We start from the raw sequence: 11794 nt of genomic DNA, 5'->3' as shown, positions 1-11794 counted from the left end.
TTTTTTTTTCTTTCTGAACAGAGGTTTGCCTTAAAACAAAGCAGAGTTAAGTATTCAGAATGAATGTAAGATGAGAGGTTTTTTTTAAGTTTTTATAAAGTAAAAGGACAGTTGTAGATAAATTATTTTTCCCCTAATGTTACTCTTTCAAAAGCCGGTTGTTTCCAGTTTTGTTAAGTTTTTAATTTTAAGCATTTACGGCTTTTAAACCTGGTTTTTATCAATGTTCTGTAAATAAACAAGAAAGTTGTTGAAGCACAATTAGTGGGAGAAAAAAGTGCAATGTTTATGTCATTGGTTATAAAGAACATAATGCTTTAACCCTAAAAGAGTGAGGGCCAATGTTCCCTTTAAGATGAGTTGGCATGGGCAGGCTCATGGACTTCTAGCCTTCAGCTCACACTTTTTGTAAAAGTAGTCCCAGAGCACAACTGCCAGTAGTTCACACTTTTCATACAAGACTCGGCAGCTTAAAAGGAACATTGGTAAGGTTAAAATTATGCACTATTAAAAAATGCACTATTATATCAGAAGTTGTGGAATAAAAAGTGAGATATCTGAATTGGACCCCCAGAGGAAATAACATTCTCTTAAGCACACTCAAAGTTTTAAGGATGTGAATTTAGAGATTTCTAATCCAAAGGTAGGCAGGGCAGATCTCTCCAGCCTTCTAGATGCAGTGGGGTGAGAATGGCAAACTTGTGTGCTGCCTAGAGAAAGAACTTTTGTTGAGAAATACTTCTAATAGTAGTTTATAAGCAATAAAACAGAATAATGCTAGTTATGACAAATTCCAGATTTCTAAAATTTAAAACTAACTTTATATTTGGAATCTGGAGACTTTTAAAGAACAAGGAATGGAGAAACATGATAATGTAAAATTTACAAAACCTCCAGATCAAAAAGCTAACCAAATCTAAAAGATGTTCCTCTACTCCAGGGAAGTGCTGGTTCTTTCCAAGCAGTAGAGGAGAAAAGGTGCAACGATATAAAGGGAACAAGGGGGAACAAATGGCAGGAATAATTAATTTGGGATGGTCTGGCCAAACCTGTACTTCATGTTTTCAAATGTAAACTCTATTAAAGAGAAAGGGTAGTTTATTTAGGTTAATAAAACTCTTAAACATTTTGAAGGGAAAAAGAAAATGAAAATGCTAACCAGTAAAGGTGGGGAATTCAGATCCTGAATTTAGCAGGAGCTCACAGGAGAGCAGCTCCTGAACTTTTCTGATGGCACCATCTCTTTCTCCCCATCTAGCTACCTTGACTATTGAAAAATAGGTGCAACTGCATAACAATTCCTGGATGAAATCCACCAACTATTTTTTTTTACAATACCCCTGATAAAATTAATATCAGAAGAATTAAGGATTGGTGAAGCAAAGGGAACAGAACAGTTAGTTATTATGTGTGTGCAGGTATCAGATTTAATTTTTGGATAAGGTTATAGAGAATAAGCTAACTAATATGGCAGTTAAAAAAAAAAAGCTAAAGAAGAAACAATAACAGGGTTTTGGGAAAAGTGGCATTATAAAGTTTAGTTGAATTTAAGGTATAATTTGTGTAGGAGACTGTAAAAGGAAAAACAGTGGCTCTCCAAGCCATTAATTAAATAAGTGTTAAAGTGGTTGTATGAAGGGAAGTATCAGGGAGTTCAAGCCAAGATGGATATAGGAAATTTGTGTGTTTAGGAAATTTTTAAATAAAACCTATATTGTGTGTGTGGTGTATAAAAGTGGATTGTACTGCCTTGAGGAGGAAGGCTATCAGTTACTCTACCTTGATATACCTACTTCTATTTATCAAAATGCTGCTAAAAAGTTTGCCTCAGTCAGGAATAACTGGCTGAGTTATTATGTGTTATTTGGATCAGCTACTGTCCGTGCTGTTTTCTTTCTTCAACAGAAAAGCCTTGCTGATGCGAACGCTGTCCCTACACCAACATGGACTGGGTGACTGGGTTTTAGTCAAGACTGGAAAGGAAAGGCCGTTGTCTCAGCAGTGGTTAGAACCTTGCCAGGTGACACTAACAACGTAAACAGCAGTTGGCACAGCAGAGAGTGGCTGGATGTATTACACATGGTGAAAGAGGCTCCAGCAGCAGTGAATTACATGGCTGATAAATAAAATTGTTGAACGGTAGCATAAAATCAAAAACAAATAACTTTTAATTTAAGTTTTCTAAGTGTTAAATGGACTCTAAAAAGATTGTTTTATATAATTCATATCGTTTGATACATTATTAGAACTTTGGAGTAGGAGTAGGTTGCAAAAGGGAGATTGTGTAACACATATAAGGTTAAGGTTTACCAGAATGACAGGTGGCTGGACCCTATCGTCGAAGATTGTATCTGATTTTACAAAAACCTCTGTTAATAATACTGATCTCTAAGGTCCAATGTCCTGGAACTGGAGGAAATACCTGGATCTGCCATGCTCATTATATGTTTCAGCAGCATGGGAAAAGCTCTAGATTAATTTATGAGCATCCCACATCAGTAGCCACGCTGAGTCTGCTACCTGGACTAATAAGTGAGCCCCCCATTAGTAGTAGGGTCCTTACAAGCATTATCTCAATGATCAGAACGCGAAATATTGTTTGTCTCCCCCTCAAAAATAGGAAAAACCGGATTAAGGTGGTTTAGATACAGCAAGTTGACCCCAGGCTTATGTTTCTGTTGCATTCATAGTGGGGTATGGAACTCTATAGTGCCAGGCTTCAACCAGGCACAAGAAAGAATGAGCAAGCTGAGTAACTACAGCGCTTGCACAGACTACTTCTGGTTGTCAAAACCAGGAAATCATACACGGGGGAACAAAACTCTCCTGTGGGGCAAGACAACTTTGGGAGATATTTTTCCTGACATACCAATGTTCCAGGCTGATTATTCAGGTAAAGGTAGTATATGTTCAGGGATGAAAATAAAAGATCCCAACCTGTGGTTTTTCTTTGATAAATGGGCCACTAATTATCACCCTGGGTACAAGAGAGGGGCATGTGTTGGGATAGGATTCTTAACATTCCCGGTGCAGGTGTTGCCCAAGCATTCCCGCGTAAAAAGGGAAGATCACCTCGGTCCCAGAGGCGGACAGTTAGGAACAAATTGCAAAGATAAAGTAATTGTGGGCCATCAGCTCTCAGATGATGCAGGCAGCCGCATAGGGGGAGGATTAATAACATGTCTTTTAACATTAGGAGCCTATCCAGGAATAGTGGCACAAGAAAATCGTAAAAGCATAATAGGTCTGACCTGTAGACTAGAGAAAACGGTGAATGCAACAGGGAAGGTCATCAGAGAATTGCAAACTGAGATAGAAGAATTAAGTCAAATCCAGCTACAACATCGGATGGCCCTAGACTATTTGTTAGCACAGCAAGGAGGATTCTGTAAGGTGATAGGAACACAATGTCATGTGCAGTTTCATGATTTAAACAAAAGCATAGAAATGCACCTACAAGAAATGCAAACTACTTCAAAGGAAAACTATGAAGGAATACAAAGTCCCTGGAACTGGCTTACCTCCTGGTTACCAGGCTGGGGGTGGCTCAAGAGCATATTGCAGATCGGTATGATCATAGTAGTAATCAGCATCATCTGTTTTTGTTGTCTCCACTGCTTACCGGTGTGTAGCAGTGCTTGCAAGTCAGCAATAAAGAAGCATACCAAGAAGGGACAAGCTCAGCTGATGGTTGCAAAGTTTGAGAATGTTTCAGCTCAGGTAAAAATAAAAGAGTAGGGATTGAGAGGAGTGAAATAATGAAATGAGCTGAAACAGAAGGAACCAAATGTAATGTCTACAAAAAGAGTCTACAAACCCTAATCAAAATCTCTTCTTCAGGGAACATTGGTTCTGTATTTAATCACACCAAGAGCCTCTCCCCTATACACACACAGTGCAAGACACTCAAGTTCTAGTAGATTCCTGCTCATCTAACATTTCACTTGGGCAAGTGGTTATGAGAGGAGTGAAATAATGAAATGAGCTGAAACAGAAGGAACCAAATGTAATGTCTTAGTGATTGTTAAGGTGCAAGGAGCGGAACCGGGTACAAACATTTAGTAACCATAGCACAGGGGTAGTAGCCATTGTTAAAACGCAGAAGCCGAAAAGAAATAACACGGCTGAACAAGCCATGGCAACAGTAAAGATTAATAGCAATCGAGATTAATAAGCAGCAAGTACGCAGGCATAATCAAGTAATGAATATTAACTGACACACCCCACCTCGGGGAAAGGTAAATTTAAATGCACATGCAATGTATGTAACGGGAGGGGTACATATCAAGGAGGGGGTGAAGTAGGCGTGCCGGGTAGCCTGTACCCTCTAAGTACCTCAGCCTATGGGGAAAGGAGGAGGGACTCATCGGCCGGGAGTAAAGGATAAAATGGCATGTATGGAACTAATCAGGGAGCTCGTTGAAAAGCGACTCCCCTCTTTCTTGATATCAATAAAGTTGTATACTTTAAAGGAGACTCCCGACTGACAGCTCTTTTTCTTTGCATCTCCTGGAGGGGCCAGGGGAGGCAGCCAAATTGTCTCTAACAATTGGGGGCTCGTCCGGGATCACGTGACCTGTCACCAGCCCACTCAGCGAACTCCAATTGGGAAGGTGCACCTCGTGAGTATTTCACGACCCATTGGATCTCCGTTGGCTGGGATTGGAGACAGCTCAAGACCCGTGACACTGTAGATCGCAGTCAGTCGGTGACGCTCCAGGCAGGAGGGGCCTGCCAGGCAGGAGGGGCCTGCCAGAAAGACGAGCTCGCACAAACTTGGAAATCGGGACGTCCCGTCTAGTTAAGGTAAGACCGCGGCAAATGGGAAATAGAAGTTCTCAGTTTAAAGAGGGTAACGGATCTGGGGAGGCTTAGGGAATCCCCCAGATACAGGCAGACAGTCATTTAGCACTGATGCTAAAGAAGCTAGAAGGATAGTCTTTGACTGTTTGAATAAGGAGAAGATGGTGAACTTCTCTGTTTTTGTGTGGCCAAAGTATAAGTTGCGGGGACTTATCTGGCCTCCCTTTGGTAGCTTTGATGAAACAGTGAGACAGCTGTTAAACATTTATATTAATGAAAGGAGGCCTTGAAATGAGGAATCCAGTTATGTGGGGGCATGGATGCCTCAACCAGGATCACTGGTCTGCATGATGACACTAAAAGGGAACTCTCTTGGGGAGGGACGGTGGCTCAGTGGTAGAGCATCTGCTCGGAAGCAGAAGGTCCCAGGTTCAATCCCTGGCATCTCCAAAAAGGGTCCAGGCAAATAGGTGTGAAAAGCCTCAGCTTGAGACCCTGGAGAGCCGCTGCCAGTCTGAGTAGACAATACTGACTTTGATGGACCAAGGGTCTGATTCAGTATAAGGCAGCTTCATATGTTCATGTTCAAGTCTGGATACCAGTCTCCAGGTGTAGCCAGGAGACATCCTGCAATTTCTCTAGATTGCAGCTGCATTCTTAAAGTATTCCAGGAACTTCAACCTGGACATGGTTATTGGGTGATCTTTGTCAGATAATCCTCTTGTAGTAAAGAAAGTATTTATAGTAATGAGTGTTGGGAAACAGAGAGGGGAGAGAACTGGTCAAACCCCCCCCCCCCTCTGTTGGAATATTTTTTCCTTCTCCTTTCTTTTCCCTTCTTTTGTTCTTGTTAGTATTTGGTATTTGTAAAGAAGTGACTATCTTTACACTTAGTGAAAAGTGTAAGTTATGTCTTGCATAAGTAAACTACTTTGGAAATGTTGTTGGAACATTATAAAGAAATACATTATAAAGAGAGTGCTGTCTGTATAGTCAGAGATTAAAAGTGTTGGAAGGTAGTAAAGTGTTAAAATAAAGTTTGCTTTCATGGTTGGAGTTTAGCAGGATAACTGTGGCACAGAAGGTTAAAATAGCTGAAAGTATTGGGAAGGATTTCTTTCTTTTAAAGTGGTAATGAGAGTTAAGAGTTTATTTTGGTGTACATATTTTGAGTAGCTAAAACAGATTCAGTTGCTTTCCTTGTACATTGTTTGGCAAAACCTTTTATAGACCAAACTTTGAGCCTTTCTCCTGCCAGGAGACTGGCATCCTCCAAGTCCTAGCCCCTCCTTTTGGAATGTTAGGAAACAATACAATATGTAGCTAAGATGGAGAAAGCAGGTTCTTTCTCCAAGGATTTTTTTTTCTTTCTGAACAGAGGTTTGCCTTAAAACAAAGCAGAGTTAAGTATTCAGAATGAATGTAAGATGAGAGGTTTTTTTTAAGTTTTTATAAAGTAAAAGGACAGTTGTAGATAAATTATTTTTCCCCTAATGTTACTCTTTCAAAAGCCGGTTGTTTCCAGTTTTGTTAAGTTTTTAATTTTAAGCATTTACGGCTTTTAAACCTGGTTTTTATCAATGTTCTGTAAATAAACAAGAAAGTTGTTGAAGCACAATTAGTGGGAGAAAAAAGTGCAATGTTTATGTCATTGGTTATAAAGAACATAATGCTTTAACCCTAAAAGAGTGAGGGCCAATGTTCCCTTTAAGATGAGTTGGCATGGGCAGGCTCATGGACTTCTAGCCTTCAGCTCACACTTTTTGTAAAAGTAGTCCCAGAGCACAACTGCCAGTAGTTCACACTTTTCATACAAGACTCGGCAGCTTAAAAGGAACATTGGTAAGGTTAAAATTATGCACTATTAAAAAATGCACTATTATATCAGAAGTTGTGGAATAAAAAGTGAGATATCTGAATTGGACCCCCAGAGGAAATAACATTCTCTTAAGCACACTCAAAGTTTTAAGGATGTGAATTTAGAGATTTCTAATCCAAAGGTAGGCAGGGCAGATCTCTCCAGCCTTCTAGATGCAGTGGGGTGAGAATGGCAAACTTGTGTGCTGCCTAGAGAAAGAACTTTTGTTGAGAAATACTTCTAATAGTAGTTTATAAGCAATAAAACAGAATAATGCTAGTTATGACAAATTCCAGATTTCTAAAATTTAAAACTAACTTTATATTTGGAATCTGGAGACTTTTAAAGAACAAGGAATGGAGAAACATGATAATGTAAAATTTACAAAACCTCCAGATCAAAAAGCTAACCAAATCTAAAAGATGTTCCTCTACTCCAGGGAAGTGCTGGTTCTTTCCAAGCAGTAGAGGAGAAAAGGTGCAACGATATAAAGGGAACAAGGGGGAACAAATGGCAGGAATAATTAATTTGGGATGGTCTGGCCAAACCTGTACTTCATGTTTTCAAATGTAAACTCTATTAAAGAGAAAGGGTAGTTTATTTAGGTTAATAAAACTCTTAAACATTTTGAAGGGAAAAAGAAAATGAAAATGCTAACCAGTAAAGGTGGGGAATTCAGATCCTGAATTTAGCAGGAGCTCACAGGAGAGCAGCTCCTGAACTTTTCTGATGGCACCATCTCTTTCTCCCCATCTAGCTACCTTGACTATTGAAAAATAGGTGCAACTGCATAACAATTCCTGGATGAAATCCACCAACTATTTTTTTTTACAATACCCCTGATAAAATTAATATCAGAAGAATTAAGGATTGGTGAAGCAAAGGGAACAGAACAGTTAGTTATTATGTGTGTGCAGGTATCAGATTTAATTTTTGGATAAGGTTATAGAGAATAAGCTAACTAATATGGCAGTTAAAAAAAAAAAGCTAAAGAAGAAACAATAACAGGGTTTTGGGAAAAGTGGCATTATAAAGTTTAGTTGAATTTAAGGTATAATTTGTGTAGGAGACTGTAAAAGGAAAAACAGTGGCTCTCCAAGCCATTAATTAAATAAGTGTTAAAGTGGTTGTATGAAGGGAAGTATCAGGGAGTTCAAGCCAAGATGGATATAGGAAATTTGTGTGTTTAGGAAATTTTTAAATAAAACCTATATTGTGTGTGTGGTGTATAAAAGTGGATTGTACTGCCTTGAGGAGGAAGGCTATCAGTTACTCTACCTTGATATACCTACTTCTATTTATCAAAATGCTGCTAAAAAGTTTGCCTCAGTCAGGAATAACTGGCTGAGTTATTATGTGTTATTTGGATCAGCTACTGTCCGTGCTGTTTTCTTTCTTCAACAGAAAAGCCTTGCTGATGCGAACGCTGTCCCTACACCAACATGGACTGGGTGACTGGGTTTTAGTCAAGACTGGAAAGGAAAGGCCGTTGTCTCAGCAGTGGTTAGAACCTTGCCAGGTGACACTAACAACGTAAACAGCAGTTGGCACAGCAGAGAGTGGCTGGATGTATTACACATGGTGAAAGAGGCTCCAGCAGCAGTGAATTACATGGCTGATAAATAAAATTGTTGAACGGTAGCATAAAATCAAAAACAAATAACTTTTAATTTAAGTTTTCTAAGTGTTAAATGGACTCTAAAAAGATTGTTTTATATAATTCATATCGTTTGATACATTATTAGAACTTTGGAGTAGGAGTAGGTTGCAAAAGGGAGATTGTGTAACACATATAAGGTTAAGGTTTACCAGAATGACAGGTGGCTGGACCCTATCGTCGAAGATTGTATCTGATTTTACAAAAACCTCTGTTAATAATACTGATCTCTAAGGTCCAATGTCCTGGAACTGGAGGAAATACCTGGATCTGCCATGCTCATTATATGTTTCAGCAGCATGGGAAAAGCTCTAGATTAATTTATGAGCATCCCACATCAGTAGCCACGCTGAGTCTGCTACCTGGACTAATAAGTGAGCCCCCCATTAGTAGTAGGGTCCTTACAAGCATTATCTCAATGATCAGAACGCGAAATATTGTTTGTCTCCCCCTCAAAAATAGGAAAAACCGGATTAAGGTGGTTTAGATACAGCAAGTTGACCCCAGGCTTATGTTTCTGTTGCATTCATAGTGGGGTATGGAACTCTATAGTGCCAGGCTTCAACCAGGCACAAGAAAGAATGAGCAAGCTGAGTAACTACAGCGCTTGCACAGACTACTTCTGGTTGTCAAAACCAGGAAATCATACACGGGGGAACAAAACTCTCCTGTGGGGCAAGACAACTTTGGGAGATATTTTTCCTGACATACCAATGTTCCAGGCTGATTATTCAGGTAAAGGTAGTATATGTTCAGGGATGAAAATAAAAGATCCCAACCTGTGGTTTTTCTTTGATAAATGGGCCACTAATTATCACCCTGGGTACAAGAGAGGGGCATGTGTTGGGATAGGATTCTTAACATTCCCGGTGCAGGTGTTGCCCAAGCATTCCCGCGTAAAAAGGGAAGATCACCTCGGTCCCAGAGGCGGACAGTTAGGAACAAATTGCAAAGATAAAGTAATTGTGGGCCATCAGCTCTCAGATGATGCAGGCAGCCGCATAGGGGGAGGATTAATAACATGTCTTTTAACATTAGGAGCCTATCCAGGAATAGTGGCACAAGAAAATCGTAAAAGCATAATAGGTCTGACCTGTAGACTAGAGAAAACGGTGAATGCAACAGGGAAGGTCATCAGAGAATTGCAAACTGAGATAGAAGAATTAAGTCAAATCCAGCTACAACATCGGATGGCCCTAGACTATTTGTTAGCACAGCAAGGAGGATTCTGTAAGGTGATAGGAACACAATGTCATGTGCAGTTTCATGATTTAAACAAAAGCATAGAAATGCACCTACAAGAAATGCAAACTACTTCAAAGGAAAACTATGAAGGAATACAAAGTCCCTGGAACTGGCTTACCTCCTGGTTACCAGGCTGGGGGTGGCTCAAGAGCATATTGCAGATCGGTATGATCATAGTAGTAATCAGCATCATCTGTTTTTGTTGTCTCCACTGCTTACCGGTGTGTAGCAGTGCTTGCAAGTCAGCAATAAAGAAGCATACCAAGAAGGGACAAGCTCAGCTGATGGTTGCAAAGTTTGAGAATGTTTCAGCTCAGGTAAAAATAAAAGAGTAGGGATTGAGAGGAGTGAAATAATGAAATGAGCTGAAACAGAAGGAACCAAATGTAATGTCTACAAAAAGAGTCTACAAACCCTAATCAAAATCTCTTCTTCAGGGAACATTGGTTCTGTATTTAATCACACCAAGAGCCTCTCCCCTATACACACACAGTGCAAGACACTCAAGTTCTAGTAGATTCCTGCTCATCTAACATTTCACTTGGGCAAGTGGTTATGAGAGGAGTGAAATAATGAAATGAGCTGAAACAGAAGGAACCAAATGTAATGTCTTAGTGATTGTTAAGGTGCAAGGAGCGGAACCGGGTACAAACATTTAGTAACCATAGCACAGGGGTAGTAGCCATTGTTAAAACGCAGAAGCCGAAAAGAAATAACACGGCTGAACAAGCCATGGCAACAGTAAAGATTAATAGCAATCGAGATTAATAAGCAGCAAGTACGCAGGCATAATCAAGTAATGAATATTAACTGACACACCCCACCTCGGGGAAAGGTAAATTTAAATGCACATGCAATGTATGTAACGGGAGGGGTACATATCAAGGAGGGGGTGAAGTAGGCGTGCCGGGTAGCCTGTACCCTCTAAGTACCTCAGCCTATGGGGAAAGGAGGAGGGACTCATCGGCCGGGAGTAAAGGATAAAATGGCATGTATGGAACTAATCAGGGAGCTCGTTGAAAAGCGACTCCCCTCTTTCTTGATATCAATAAAGTTGTATACTTTAAAGGAGACTCCCGACTGACAGCTCTTTTTCTTTGCATCTCCTGGAGGGGCCAGGGGAGGCAGCCAAATTGTCTCTAACATACTGGAGAAAGTTTTCCTTCCAGATGTTTCATTCTCAGCTGTGGAGAACAAAATGATAAGAACAAAAGGGAAAATGATAAGAACAAAAGGGAAAATACCAAACACATGGAAGGAAGCTGTTATTTCGTTGATACCTAAGGAAGATAGAGATGTCACGAATGTAAAAAATTATAGACCAATTTCGCTATTAAATAATGACTATAAAATATATACAAGAATCTTGGCAGAATGGTTTAAACAACATTTGATAAATTTTATAAAGGAAGATCAAGCGGGGTTTCTTCCCAAAAGGCAAATAAGAGACAATATCAGAACGGTTGTAAATATTGTAGAATATTATGAAAGACATCCAGAAAAGGAAGTAGCATTATTCTTTGCGGATGCAGACAAAGCATTTGACAATTAATAATAATAAGTTTTTAAATTGGGACTTTATGTTTGCAGTAATGGAGAAAATTTAAATTGGGACTTCATGTTTGCAGTAATGGAGAAAATGGAGCTGGGAGAAAGCTTTATAAGAATGATAAAAGCAATATATACTGAACAACGTGCAAGGCTATGTATAAATGCAGATCTTACAGAAGATATGATTATCAGCAAAGGTACAAGACAAGGTTGTCCACTTTCCCCATTGTTGTTTATAATGACTCTTGAAATATTACTGATACAGATTCAAGAAGAAAAAAAAATAGAAGGATTAAAAATAAAAGGATTTACTTACAAATACAGAGCATTTGCAGATGATATAATGTTTATAAATGAAAACCCCATACAAGTCACACTTTTGTTGTTAGACAAAATACAAGAATATGGGGAGCTGGTGGGACTTTGTATTAATCAAGAAAAATCAAAACTTCTATGCAAAAATATGCAAATAAATAAGCAACAAGAATTGCAGAGACTAACAGGCTGTGAAGTCACCTCCAAGGTAAAATATTTAGGTGTGGAGATAACAATGAAGAATATTGATTTGTTTAAAAATAATTATGAGAAGCTATGGCGTAAAATGGATGAAGATACGTTAAAATGGAATAAATTTAATTTGTCACTGCTGGGTAGAATAGCTGCAATTAAAATGAATATTC

Source organism: Heteronotia binoei, chromosome 4, assembly GCF_032191835.1.
Source record: "Heteronotia binoei isolate CCM8104 ecotype False Entrance Well chromosome 4, APGP_CSIRO_Hbin_v1, whole genome shotgun sequence".
NCBI classification, from domain to species: Eukaryota; Metazoa; Chordata; class Lepidosauria; order Squamata; family Gekkonidae; genus Heteronotia; species Heteronotia binoei.
The sequence above is the reverse complement of the archived record's forward strand: the minus strand, read 5'-3'. Positions refer to the sequence as shown.